The sequence below is a fragment of the Oryx dammah genome, unplaced genomic scaffold (assembly GCF_014754425.2).
Source record: "Oryx dammah isolate SB20612 unplaced genomic scaffold, SCBI_Odam_1.1 HiC_scaffold_21, whole genome shotgun sequence".
Lineage (NCBI taxonomy): Eukaryota > Metazoa > Chordata > Mammalia > Artiodactyla > Bovidae > Oryx > Oryx dammah.
The window spans coordinates 29,058,058-29,067,855 of record NW_024070205.1 but is presented as its reverse complement, the minus strand read 5'-3'; the positions used below and the strand labels follow the sequence as shown (position 1 = coordinate 29,067,855).

Here is a 9,798-nt window from a genome sequence, read left to right as displayed (position 1 = left end):
AACTATTGCTGAGTGTTTTAGTTCCTCTAGTTATGGTGAAGACAGCAGCAGTGAATTGGCCAGACTGACATTTGTTGAAGTCCCTCCTAAGGCTGGCAGTCATGAATTTGTAGAGAACAGTCTGTCCCATTGGGTACTTTCTCCAGTTGTGTTTGGCTCTCCAGGTGTTGGCAAAGGGAAAAAGGAGCAGTTGGATTCATCCAGGGTTGAAATTCTTATGAAATCCATGTGACAAAAAGACAAGAGAGCAAAGGAGATCAAGGTTGTTGCAAGGGTGTTGTTAAAATTAGGGATCATGAAAATAACAGGGTCAAAACTGAAGAAAGGAGAACTATTAGGAAATAGAAAAGTCAATGGCCTGGCGGTGCTGAAAAGCTGGAAAGACACCACAGAGGAGCTGGTAAAGTCTGCAGGGCGAATTTTGTTTTCAGGCACCCTCATTCACACACAGGCTAATGGACCACAGCCTTGTCTAACTCAGTGAAACTTAAACCATGCCATGTGCGGCCACCCAAGATAGACAGGTCATGGTGGAGAGGTCTGACAGAATGTGATCCAGTGGAGAAGGGAATGGCAAACCACTTCAGTATTCTTGCCTTGAGAACCACATGAACAGTATGAAAAGGCAAAAAGATAGGACACTGAAAGATCAACTCCACAGGTTGGTAGGTGCCCAACATGCTATTGGAGATATAGTTGGATGGCATCACCGACTCAATGGACATGGGTTTGGGTGGACTCCAGGAGTTGGTGATGGACAGGGAGGCCTGGTGTGCTGCGGTTCATGCGGTTGCAAGGAGTCGGACACGACTGAGCGACTGAACTGAACCCTGGATATCCCGGAAACAGGGAAAGGGGTAACGTTTAACTCAGAAGGTAGAAAAACCTAACTGTGGTCCTACAGCTTTGATGCCACAACTAGGTTCATTCACAGCTCTGCTTCACCACTTGTAAGACGCGTGATAACGGGCAATTCATTTACCCTGAAACTCCGTTTTCCCTTCTTCAAAAGTGGGAGAAAAATATTATCGTATAATGGTGAGAGGACTTGAGATAATGCGCGTAAAGTGATTAACACAGTGCCTGGCACACAGGAAGCGCTGAACACGTAGAAGCTGTTACTTTTACATTTGAAACAGAACACCAAGGAAAGGTTACAATGAGAATTTCTAACCGCACAGTACTGTTTTACAGAACTTCTATGCGCATGCGCCAGTCCGCGAGCTACGCCTAGGAGGGCACTGCGCACGCCCCGGAAGTTGCAGCCGGGAAGCCAGCGAGGTCGGTTCCGCCCGACTCTAACATGGCGGCGCCCTTTGTCTGCTCTGAAGTGCCGTCCCCGGCCTTCTCGCGGCCGTGATGCACCTCCTTCTGTGGTGGGGTCCAGGACATGGCAGGTGAGGGTCAGCAAGCACCCGAGGCCGGGGCAGTCCCAGGAGTCAGGCGGAGGCGGCGGAGGATGGGACGCGGCGGGACGCCGGGGACGGTTGTGTGGGGGAGGGGAGGGAAGTGGACTGGGACGGGAACCCGGACTGAGGGGACCCCGCACAACATGAGGGTGCAGGACAAATGTGTGGGGGGCGCTGCCCGGCGAGCGGGCGGATAGTGGGCGGGCGGACCGGACTCGCAGTCCCAGCGAGGGAGCGCGAGTCGCCTCCGGGCTGGGTGACACCCCAGCTGGTAGCATCTCCGCCCCCGCCGCCCGGCTGTCACCGCCCCTTGACCCCGCGTGCCGCGGCGGGTGGGCGTTCTGAGGCCGCGAGGTGGCGGGGTGCCCGCGCAGCTCACTTTGGCCGGCGGGGCTGGAGGACACATGCCTGCGAGGGCCTAGAAGGAGTTTGTCGTGGTGGAGACCGATACTGCCCCTGTATGAGACTATTTCATTCATTCATTCGTTCCACAGACGGTGGTTCAACTTCTGATGGGTTCAGAGGATAGAGCGAGTGGTTAAAGAGTGTAGGCTGTGGAGCCAGGCAGCCGAGTTTGAATCCTGTCTCGGTGCTTGCCAACGGTGTCCTTAGGCATGTTGGTTCCTCGCCTCCTGCCTCGGTTTTCTTATCCTTAAAGCAGGGTTGAGAATAAAATCTGCCTCCTAAAACGATTATAAAGGTTAAATGAGATAATCGGTGTAAAGTGCTAAGAAGGCCTGCTGGCACAAAGTAAATGCTGTGTGTGCTTGCTGCTGTTATTTTTTGTATCATCATCATCACCCAGAGCTCAGAAACTCAAGTGGGAGACATACTGAAATGTAGGCAATTCTGATATGATGGGAAAAAAGCAGAAAACACTGAGTAGAGGCACCTCACTCAGTTTAGGCAAATCCAGGAAGGCTTCTGTTCCCCAGGAAACAGAACTGGAGGATGCTTGGAGCATGCAGGCAGAAAAGGGGAAGAGTATTCTCAGTTGAAGATGGAATGTGTGAGAAAGCTGCCTAGGGACAGAGATGAAAGACACTAGTGTGTGGTCTGGTCCTCAGGGGTCTTGTTTTGGGAAGGAAAAGCAGCCATGGGGCATGAGGCATCCTTAGTTCCCCAACCACGGATCCTGTAGTGGAATCTCCCCTAGGGAAGTTTTTAAACCTAGCTGTGGACTTGCAATTTTAGGTTAATGAGAACGCATTTAAGAATCAGATTAGAAAGATCACGCTAGTGAAGACTGTATTAAAGGGAATGGGCCTGGAGGCCAGTTAAGAGGCTACTAGAACTGTGGAGGTGAGAGATGACCGTGACCTTGAGTTAGATTAGAGGCAGAAGGTGGGGAGAGATGTGTTGGAGGTAGACTTGACCAAAGTTGGTGATGACTTAGATGGGGGATTTAGGGGCTGGGGAAGAGGTCAGGGTTGGCTCTGAATTTTTGACTGGTGGATGGTGATGCTGCTCAGTGGGATAGGGAGGGGATTTAAGGAGAGAAGACATATTTTGTTTTGAACATGTCTGTTGTTAGTGCCTGTAAAACATTCAGGTGGAACTGTCCATTGGTGATCTAGCATCCATCAAAAGTCACTACAGTAATGGGAAGGGATGTGTCACCTGGGTGAGGGTCTGGAGTGAGAAGCACAGTGTCTGGTACATCTCTGGGGAATGCTAGTGCAGTAAGACTACTTGGGCACAGCCTCATTGCTTTTGCTTATCAACCTTGTGGTAATGTCTTTCATACAGCAGGCTTTCCCGAGTGTAGCGGGCTTTCCTGAGTGGAGGGGGCTTTCCTGAGTGCAGGGACTGGGACTAGGTTTATTCATCTTTGTATCCCAGCTGTCCAGCGCAGGGTCTGGCATGCAGCAGCCCAATCACAATCCAGTGTAACATTTATTGAGCACTGCCTTTGCGCCAGACTCTGCTCAGTGCTCTGTATTTGCCTAAGCAGCTCTTAGAATCCTGCAGGTTCTCATCAGATTTTCCACTTGGTCTTTGATTCAGGTAATGAGCTGGAGGAGGAGAGCCAAGCTGGAGTTTCCCCAGACAAACTGTCGGAACAGAGTAGCCTGGGCTACTTGGAAATCTGAGGTATGTCTGTTAAGACTCAAAGATGAAACAAACCAGGAGGTCAGTTTGTTTGTCCCTCTTCTCTAGGCACAGTGTGCTTCAACTCACCCTTTCAAGACAACTTTTTCTTTAAAAGTGTACAGTAATGACAAAATCCTAGTTAGTTTGGTTAGGAGAATGTTGATATTGTTGTCATTTTGCTGACAAAGATCATGCTAGATTAATCCCTGGGCAGTGTTCATATCTTGCTTTAATTAAGTACAATCTAAAATGCTCCAAAATGTAGTGGCTGAAAGGAAATAGAAACTTATTCCTGTCCCTTAACAGTCTGGGAGTAGGCAGTCCAGAACTGGTCAGGGTAGCTCACTCTGTTCTGCAAAGTCATCCAGAAGCAAGGTTCCATTGGTCATGTGGCTCTCCTTGCTCAAACCCCGGCTTCCATCTCATGGACTGAGCAGGCTGCTCTGGAACCTGCCATTGTGTATGCAGTCCATATGGCAGAGAGGGAAAGACAGAGTAGGGAGCACATACCCATTCCTTTTAAGGTTCTAATGTTTGAAGACACATATTTTTGTACAACGTGTCCCCATACCCCAGCCTCTGGTGTACAACCAAAGAAGGAATCACAACTGTTTCAGTGCTGGAGGGAAAGCTGGCTGAGAGAACCAGTTCTGTTCCCGCTGTGACTGGATTGCTGCCTCTGAAGGTTAGGCCTGAGGGAAGTCCACTCACTGTTGGAACAGGGTGGGGCGTGGGCCCCCGAGGCAGGCTCCTCTGGCTTTGGGTCGTTCCTGTTGCTTGGGTCCAGGGAGTCCAGGCTTGCTTACACAGTCACTGTTTTTTGTGCCTGATGTGTCAGACACTGCACTGGGGGCTCAGGGTGTGGATATGAGGGAGATGGATCCTGGGATCAAGGCGTTCTTAGCCACATGGGTAATCATAGTATGGGCTTCTCAGGTGGCTCAGTGGTAAAGAATCCACCTGCCAACGCAGGAGACACGGGATCAGTCCCTGGGTCAGGAAGATCCTCTGGAGAAAGAGATGGCAGTACTACTCCAGGATTCCTGCCTGGAGAATCCCATGGACAGAGGAGCTTGGCAGGCTACAGTCCATGGGGTTGCAAAGAGTCGGACCCAACAGAGCAACTAGACAATAAAAAACAGAATTTCTGGGTTAGGGGGTGCTGGTTAGAAGCATGAACTTCTAAGTCAAAGATACTTGAGCCTAACATACCTGGTCCTTACACTTACTAGCTGTGTGCCTTTGGACAAAGTACTTGACCTCTCTAAGCCTCCGTCTCCTCGGGTGTCTAGTGGGAATAATGATGACCTCACGCTAGCTTTATTGGGTGGAATTATTAATGAGGTAATGCATGTAAAGTGCTTTATCTAGTCTTTGAGTCCACAGTTGGTATCTAGTGTTACTATGTGTTAATTAGGAGAGGATGATCTAACAACAACCTCCTATGAGGGTCAAGAAAGAAAGTGTGCAGAGCTGAGGAAGAAAAAAATGCTTAGGATAGGAAAGTGAGTGACCCTCTTATGTCTGACCTGGTTCCTGTCCGAGATGACTGTTAACCGCGTCTGTGTGTCCTCGTGTCCGGGCCCTTCTGTGCACATGCAGTCCTGTATGTGTATACAGGAAAGACATTTTAAAGTGTCAGGTGGCTTGGCTTTGTTGCACATAAACTGGCCTTGAGTCTAGAATGCCAAAAGGGCAGCCACTGTGGGCAGAGCTTCAGTTTGAACAGTTTGCCACAAAAAAGACCAGGTGTCCCACTCTCTACCTTCCTGGAATTCCCCCAGGGATGGTGCCACACGGGTGGCACAGAGGTTCTCAGACCTGGTATCTGGCAGGGTAACGGACACCACCAAAGGGCGGGACACCAACCTCACAGGAAGCGAGAAACTCCAAGTACATTTTGTGCGCAAAGCATATTGTCTTAGAGACCATAATTTACCAAAATCTACTTCTTTTGCCAGCCACATTTTTAAATGATTGAAATAATAGAGGTCACAAAGAGTAGGCATTTTAGCACCAAGTGGTTTTAGTGGTTGCTCCAGGTGTGTGTGTTCAGTGTCAGAATAGGTGTCTGGCACCCTCAGAGACCCTCATGAGTATCAATAGCTTAACAGTCTGAGGGCTACCTACGGTTGACCTCAGTGATGTAGTCACAGATGCGTACAGAAAGCCAGGGCTCTTACATTCACGCCTGATTATTAGGAATTGGAGAGATCAGCCTTGAGCTTCAAAGGAAGGAAGTGGAAGGCATGGTTAGGGTTGAGAGTTGCTCACTCGTGTCTAAAGAGCAGCATGCAGAGCCTCAGAGGTGGCAGTTCCTGCTGAGAGTCTGGACCCAGCCTGAAAGCAGCCTTGGTGGGTTCACTGTCACATCAAAAATGTACTCAGCTTCTGGTCTTAAAAGGTCTGGCAGTAGAACCTGTTCCCCCTACCCCACCTACCCCACTTCCTCTCCTGACATGATTCATCTAAGCAGTACCTTTCCTGTCCTGAGTGGAAGGCTCCAGGGCCCAGTGGGAAGTTGTCTCCAGCTCAGGAGCCTGGGCGGTGAAGCATTTCTCATTTCTGTAGTCTCAGGGCTGGGTGGGCCCCTGTCGGGGACTTTCCTGGTTGAGTGTAACTCAAGTCAGCTGCCCAAGTTAATGCTTCAAATCATGGCTTAAAGTCAGAAATAACATTGTTTAATTTTGTAAGTTGTCTTGTTAAATATTGAGCAGATACAAAAGAATATATACCACCTGAAGGATAAGCATACAAAGAGCAGCCATATACCCATCACTTCCTTTACACTAAAGAATGTTCCCATTACCTTTGAAGTGCCCCTCCCTGATCCTGTCCCAGTCCCACCCCAGCATAAACACTGGATTTGGCTTTTACTGTGTTCATGCTTTTCTTTCTTTTTTTTGGTGTTTTTTCTTTTTTGGCCCCTTGGCTTGTGGGATCTTAGTTCCCGGACCAGGGATTTAATCCAGGCCATGGCGCTGCAAGTGCCAGGTCTTAACCACTGGATCGCCAGGGAATTCCCATCTCTTGCTTTTCTTTATAGTTTTACCGCATGTGCTTGTGTTGCTAAACAATGTCATTATTTAATTTTGCCTGATTTTGGACTCAATACATCATCTTGTTTTTCTCAGTGATCTAAATTTTTTGCTTAACACGTGTTCTCGAGGTTAATCCATGTTGCATATAGGTGTGTTTCATTTTCACTGGTGAGTTGTGTCCCGTTGTATGAGAATTTACGCATCCTTTCTATTGTTGATGGACATTTGTTTTCAGTATTTTGCTGAGACAGACAGTGATACTGTGACCATTCCTGGGGCATGTGTGTGCAGCCTGTCAGGATACACCCCGGGGAGGAGGACTGAATCCTAGGGTATGTGTATCTTCAGTTTGACTAAATACAGTAATACCAAGTCGTTTCCAGAGTAGTTTCCCCAGTTGACTCAGCTGACAATTCTGCCTGCTTCACATTCTCTGAACAATGGTATCATCAGATTTAAAACTTTTTACTAATCTGTTGGAAGCTCAGTGATACCTCACGTGGTTTTGTGTCTTCATGGTTATTAGTGGGTTGAGCATCTTTTCATGCACTAATGGATCATTCACCTTTCAGCTCCTCTGAAAAAATGGCTTAAATCTTTTTGCTCATTGTTTTATTGAGTTGTCTTTTTATTATATGGAGACTTTTTTCCTCCCTGTTTTTTTGTTTTGATATTAATCCTTTGTCAGTTAGATGTGTTGAAACTGTCCACTTCCAGTTTGTGGCTTGTCTTGTCACTCTAGTTTTTTTTAATGAACAGAAATTCTTAGTTTTAATGTCATTTATTAACTTTTTCTTAATAGTTGGCACTTATTTCTTTTTAAGAACTTCCTCCCTGCTTCAAGTTTATAAAGGTATTTCCTCTTGTATTGTCTTCCAAATGTTTTATGGTTCTTACCTTTTACTCTAAAGTCTTTAGTCTGTTCATAATAATTTTTGTATATGGTTTGAGACAGGAGATAATTTTTTCCTTTTTTTAAATAAGCACATCAGATTAAGCCTGTACTATATATTGAAAAATACTTTCCTTTCTTGTGGATCTTTAAAGTCACCAGTAACCACTATCATACATCAGGTGTCCACAAATGTATGGGACTATTTCTGGGCTCTTTACCATCTATCTCTGTGTGCCAATATCCTACTGATTTAATTTCTTAGTTCTTTAATTTTTTTTTCTATTTTTTGTTTATTTATTTGGCTGTGCCAGGTCTTAGATGCAGCACACAGAATCTTTGATCTTTTAGTTGTGGCACATGGGATCTTTACTTGCGGCTTACAAACTCTTAGTTACAGCATGTGGGATCTAGTTCCCTGACCAGGGATTGAACTCGGGTCCCCTGCATTGGGAGCAGGAGTCTTAAGCCACTGGGCCACCAGGAAAGTCCCTCTAAGTTCTTATATAACAATTCTTGGTATCTGGTAAGGTTTTGGCTTTCTACTATCTTCATTTTGGATTATGTTTATCAAATTCCATAAAAATTGTTGGAGTTTTTTATTAGAATCACTTTGAATTTTATTAGAATTGAATTTATTACATGTCAATTTGGATAGAGGTGATGTTTTTATGATATTGATCTTCTGATTCATGAACATGGCTTATCTCTCAATTTACATGACTTGCTAATTTCTAATTTTGTGAAGTGAAGTTCGCTCAGTTGTGTCCAACTCTTTGCAACCCCATGAACTATACAGTTCACAGAATTCTCCAGGCCAGAATACTGGAGTGGGTAGCCATTCCCTTTTCCAGGCTATCTTTCCAACCCAGGGATCAAACCCAGGTCTCCCGCATTGCAGATGGATTCTTTACCAGCTGAGCCACAAGGGAAGCCCAGGAATACTGGAGTGGGTAGCCTATCCCTTCTCCAGCAGATCTTCCTGACCCAGGAATCGAAATGGGATCTCCTGCATTGCAGGTGGATTCTTTATCAACTGGGCTATCAGGGAAACTTTAGTCAGTGTCCTTACATTTTTCTCCTGAGCAGTTAGGACCTTACCACACTTTAGTTCCTGATACTCCCCCCTCAGCTTTTACTCCTTAGGTGTGTAGTTTGGTTCTTTTATGTTTTGGTTGTGCTGGGTCTTCACTGCTGCATGGACCCTCTGGTTGTGGTGAGTGGGGGTTCATCTTCCTTGTGGTGGCTTCTCTGGTTGCTGAGCGCAGACACTAGGCACATGAGCTAAGTTATTGTGGTGCCCCGGCTCAGCTGCTCTGTGGCATGTGGGGTCTTCCCAGACCAGGGATCGGACTGGTGATTCTTGCATTGCCAGACAGATTCTTAACCACTGGACCACCAGGGAAGCCCCTAGATACACTTATTTCTTATTTACTATTTTAGTTGGTCCTCCCTCCTTGCATCAAATACATTCATTTTGGGATCACTTTTTATCTGCCTGAAGTGTATCTTTTACAGTGTGTGACTTTGGGTTGTAGTCCATGGGGGGCCATCTAGTGGTTACAGATTCTCCCAGAGGGAATGTACCCCTCTCCATCGGGTGCCTTGATTTGACATAGGCTGTTTTCTGTGCCATTTTCTTTCCACTAAGATATAACCCTTTGGGACCCAGCTTTATTCTGGAGGGACCTCCCTTTTTGGGGGTAGGGGGAGAACTTGAGCTTGCCCAGTTCTGCAGATGCCCTTGCTGCCCACCCTCAAAGCTCCACTTGCTATCTGAATTGCAGCCTTTGCTTAAGTTTGTTTGACCTGTCAGTATTCCTTGTTGATTGGCCAGTTCTCTTATGCATTTTAAAAGATGTTGTACAGTTTTTCTTCAGCATTTGTAGCCCTGTGTGGTGAGAGTCAGTCGGGGTACCTGGTATGCTGTGTTGCTGTTGTTTACTTGCTAATTCATATCTGACTCTTTTATGACCCCATGACTGTAGCCCACCAGGCTCCTCTGTCCATGGGATTTCCCCAGCAAGAATATTGGGGTGAGTTGCCATTTTCCTTCTCCAGGGGATCTTCTTGACCCAGGGAGCAAACCTAGGTCTCCTGCATTGGCAGGTGGATTCTTTACCACTGAGCCATCAGGGAAGCCCCTACCTGGTGTGCCCTGCTTTCAGAAATTAAGATGTTCCAGAGTTTCAATTTTATGTTTCATTTGGCAGTTGCAAACTGAAGATCAGAACTAAGATTTAACATTGCTTATTTCTGACTTCTTAAAAAAATATATAACGTGTTTTGTAACACGTTAGTATAAAGTATAGTATTAGTATAGTATAGTATAGTATAGTATAGTATAGTATAGTATAGTATA

At 46.4% G+C, this 9,798-nt stretch overlaps 1 protein-coding gene across 1 annotated transcript in view; it reads left to right on the top strand.

Moving 5' to 3' along the window:
* Positions 1-1,261: 1,261 nt before the first annotated feature.
* Positions 1,262-9,798, top strand: part of ZBTB17 (zinc finger and BTB domain containing 17) — a 28,399-nt gene continuing 19,862 nt past the window's right edge. The window contains exons 1-2 of the mRNA XM_040264021.1: positions 1,262-1,397; positions 3,417-3,503. The gene's annotated coding sequence lies outside the window, so the exon portion shown is untranslated. The remainder of the gene's footprint in view (positions 1,398-3,416; positions 3,504-9,798) is intronic.